A 4,497-nucleotide genomic window follows, 5' to 3' on the forward strand; every position below is an offset into this window, starting at 1 on the left:
AAAATTCAATGTATCGTATCGGTGTGTATCGTATCGGCCGACTAAATTTAAGATACGTATCGAAGGGTATCGTATCAGTATCGGAGATACTTAAAACCATGATCACCACCTTCTTATTACAAGAATATACCACGACCCTCGCCCTCTTGTTCATCTCCTCCTCCTCCTTACTACTACAAATGACCACCTTCAACATTTCCATCTGCATACTCTCCTCTGCCCTCATCTGCCCTCAACCAAGCCCTCACCACCTCCTTGCAACTCACCAATTCCTACCCCATTGCCAGCATCAGTCCCGCCATCGGTTGTGCAGCCTCTTACTTATCATCTCAGGTCTCCACCTCCACCATATTACTACAAGTCATCATCACCACCACCACCACCACCATCTTTCTCACCATCTCCATCTCCTATTGTTTACTAGGTAGTTTTTGGTTATTTCATATAAACAAAAGAGCATAAAGTCATCTCAATTATGTCACAATCTCCCATGGGGACAGCGTACGTATTGTAGTAACATCCTTGGAATAATACAATTGCGTAATAAAATTTAGTTTCCGTATTATTTACTTCTTGATTTATTATAACCCTTTCCATTTTTCCGCAGCTATGCCTCCAATTTTGGATGTGTGTCCATCAAATTATTAAATTTAATATTCTTGTATGCATGATTATTATGGACTTGTTCTTGTCTATGGTTTACACCCTAAACATGTTCAAGGCTAAGGATATAACTGGAATTGAAATTACATTCTTATGGTCGCCATACCATGTAGTGTCTTTGATGTTGATCACATGACACAAGTGGAAGTGTATATATGTGCGAACATTAAACTTGATCAAAAGGGAATCTTGTGTGTGTAACTATTAGTCAATATGGAACAAGATTCTCATTGGTAGCCTACGATTAGCCCCAAACCTAAGAGGTCCTTATTGTTACTGTTACATTAAGGATTTTGGTGCACAAACGATTGATTTAACTATGACTATATTGGTGTATTGCATTCATAGTGTTTGAGCATGAACGAAAGAGATACTTAGTATAAAATCCACTTCAGTCACGAACAAAACTAAGTATGGATACAGCCCTCAGGAGCATTGATCAATTGATCACATTATCCTCAACTAATTTTGTCAATTCACATAAACATAACCAATCACAAAGGAGGTCTTTAAGTAATGTAAGGTGTGCATTAAGTATCTAAAGAAATATATTGACAAAAGCCGACCCACACTCTAGTGGCAGCTATATAGGAGAAAGGAAACTCATCAAAGTTGTTATATGCCAATTGTTTTCTATGTAATTGTAATATTGTAGAAAATCAGCTCGTATCGACAACCTTCGTGCACTCTTCAAAGTCACATTGATCTTTAGATATTGTGGGGTGAAATAATAGCCTAGTGAGGTCATGATCATGGCAACCCAACTAGAGCATGATTAATTTGAACAATGTATTAGTCTCTGATAACATGTCATATTAAAAACATGAGAGGGAACACATGTTTTTTATGACCATCAAAACATTTGCAAACTATTCAGTTGCTCACAATCACCAAATGCACTTCACTGAATCTGTATTGTACTTCTAACACTTATGCACTGATGTACACACTCGATCTTTACTGTCCACTTGTCACATAATGCGCAAACACCAATTGGCTAGAGAACCCCAATTTACTAGTCTACAATTCATGTGCACCCTAGTCTCACAACGAACAGAATGGTTAGGCCTCCAAGCCACATCCATCATGCATTCAAACGCACTCCAATACAATTGCATAAAGTAGATAAAGTACAAGACACAATGGTTTACATGATTTGACAATGTGCCTACTCCACGGTGCAATGTCCTAACTAGGGTTTCTCTTTTTTATGTTAGCCATGGTCTGCAGGCCAGCTTAGTGCACCTCGACTAATCCTCGGGGAGACTTACAAGGTTGTGGCATCAATGTGCTAACCACTTGGCCACTTTGACCCATCTTAACTAGGGTTTTGTATATTGCACAATACATTACAAATTTTTTATGGCAATCACCATCTAGGAACTCACAATCCCTACTTCAGTTTGTTTGCAACCACACAAACAAGGGTTACTACCCCAATCTTCAATCAAGCCCCTACGAATGAAGTTGCAATAACTTGAATACAAATAACATAACCAAATCGCTCCCTACAACGGCCAATATCGGCTTACAATCAAACTAGGGTTTTTTTTTTTTTTTTTTTATTTATTTATTTATTTTTGGTTCCTCACTAAATATCAGCAAAATTGTACAAAAGAATCTGGAATTTACAAGATTACCGTCTAGGCATCCTAGACCAAAATACATGACCAACATAGAATCTTCAGTTTTATCTTTGACATTGCCATTAGCAAAATTGAAAATTACACTACTTTGCTTTGAGGATATACCTTCAACATGGCCATCAATAAATTCCTCAAGCAAAGTCAAAACAAATACAAAGATAAATGCTTTCATGAGTCAAAATGATAGCGTGATCAATCATTACAATCCCAATAAATTTCATGAGCAATAGAAGAGGGGTAGTAAGCCCAAATGGCATGTAATGATTCCAAAAAAAAAAATAATAATAATAATAATAATTTACATCTCCCTCCCCTATACTTTTTTCTTAGTATATCCCCTTCTCCTATGTTTTCAGAAATTATGTCCACCTCCCCTGTCAGATAACAATGATGTTAGTGGGGTGTTAGTTTTGAATTATAAAAGATGATGTTAGGCTTTTGTAATTCAACCACAATGTAAATACCTATTTTACCCTTATGTGTCTTCACATACCATTAACCCCCAAATTTTAAAGAGATTAGGGATTAGGGTTTGAGAAAAAACTAAATGGGGTTCATCATCTCCGGCGACAGGCGAGGGTTGTAGGCGACAGCAATGGTGAGGTGCGCTCCTTCTTTCTCTCTCCTTTCGTTTTGAGTTTCTCTCTGGTTCCTTCTTTCTTTTTTCTGTATTTTGGTTCATGGGGGTTAGTGATTCTATATGACTTCGTCTTCAGTAGTGAATACTAATGAATCAAGTTAATTGCAGAACAAAATAAGGCCAAAATGTTTTCTGTTATGATGGTGTTTTTCCTGTATAGATTTATACAAGGGCGCATTCAAGAAACAAAAAAGGAAGGTGATAAATACATACATATCAGGGAAAGGGTTATCTGGTGTCTTATGTTCTAATCGTCTAACTGAATCTGATATTTCAGACCAAGTAGATTCTATATTCTTCTCGAGTATGATCACAAAGCCAAATGGGATGTTGGAATTTGATTAGGAGTCAGGATTCCATAATCATTGCCAAAGGCTGCCATTCTAGTGTCTTGTTTCATGAGTTCTTGTCATCAACCACAAATAAGTATGAAATAGAAGTTTTATGTGGGAAAATTTGAGTAGACATTCATGTAGCCTATAGTTAGAACCATGAATATGTTGTCTAATAGTGACTTCTATGATATGTTCAATTAGAGAGGTGATTCTGATCTGACCTCAAGCTCAACTGGGCATATACAGAGCACTAATCTGTCAGCAATTTCACAAGTGCTCTTCTTCATATAGAGGATGGAGCTTCGATCGTAGTTTGTCGTTCGCCGATCGCCAAGGTGGAGATATTTCCCCGTTTGGATGTATGGTATGAAGTTTCTCTAAAGTGGGATGAGATTTCCCACTGATTCAATTTTTTGAATTGGGAAAGATGTATATCAGGATAAAAGAGTAAGACTACAATAATGAGGTTAATTAGCCATGTGAGTTTTTGGATTCTCAATATAATATTTAGACCAGAAAGAAATATATTTGAATTATAAAGAAATAAGTAAAAAATGAAAAAGGAAAAACCATAACAAAAAAATTCATTGCCTTGTGTATAAAGAATTTTCCCAAGATGTTTCTTGAAGAATATTAAGGTCGAGATAACAGCTATGCCCATAGGGACTTATCTTCTCTTTCTCTGGGACCATCGTCTTGATTACTGCAACTTATCTTCTCTTTCTATAGGGCCATCATCTGAATTACTGCATTTTGGTTCAGTCAAAGCTGTAAGAAAAAAGAATCATTGAAGAAGCAAGGCATGGACAAATAAGCCCACCATCACCATCTCTAGAACTTCGGTTTCTTACCATTCCCAGGACTCGAGTAGGGTTCTATGATCCTCATAGCTCTCCTCTCTTGGCTTCTATGGCTCATCCTGAACCCGCTGACGGTTCTGGCACCGGCACTACTGTCTTCTCTTCTCGATTCAGAAAATGATTTTTCTCTTTCACATTCAAAAAGTTATTAGCATTAGCTCTGGAAAACCTTTGAGGATCCAGGTCCGTGTTGGGGAAGGGAGGAAATGGGGAGAAAATGGTCTGGTCTGGTTTGGTTTGGTTGGATCCGGTTGGTTCTTAAACCTGAACCAAATGTGTCTTTGATGTTGGGGTTTCGATTTACTAGTATGGGTGATACTGGGCTGCACAGGGAGGACTCAATGCCTTTGTGA

The 4,497-nt window shown here is 37.6% G+C and overlaps 2 long non-coding RNA genes across 2 annotated transcripts; one reads left to right on the plus strand and one right to left on the minus strand.

Annotated features, from left to right (window-relative positions):
• The first annotated feature begins 2,269 nt into the window (after positions 1-2,269).
• Positions 2,270-3,803, plus strand: LOC122066972. The gene is made up of 2 exons (XR_006136537.1): positions 2,270-2,912; positions 3,486-3,803. It is a non-coding gene; the product is annotated as an uncharacterized LOC122066972 (long non-coding RNA).
• A 36-nt stretch (positions 3,804-3,839) lies between these two features.
• LOC122066973 lies at positions 3,840-4,271 on the minus strand. Its single transcript, XR_006136538.1, has 2 exons — positions 4,136-4,271; positions 3,840-4,030 (listed from the first exon to the last, which is right to left on the minus strand). It is a non-coding gene; the product is annotated as an uncharacterized LOC122066973 (long non-coding RNA).
• Positions 4,272-4,497: the final 226 nt, after the last annotated feature.

Source organism: Macadamia integrifolia, unplaced genomic scaffold, assembly GCF_013358625.1.
Source record: "Macadamia integrifolia cultivar HAES 741 unplaced genomic scaffold, SCU_Mint_v3 scaffold2646, whole genome shotgun sequence".
In the NCBI taxonomy this organism is placed as follows: domain Eukaryota; kingdom Viridiplantae; phylum Streptophyta; class Magnoliopsida; order Proteales; family Proteaceae; genus Macadamia; species Macadamia integrifolia.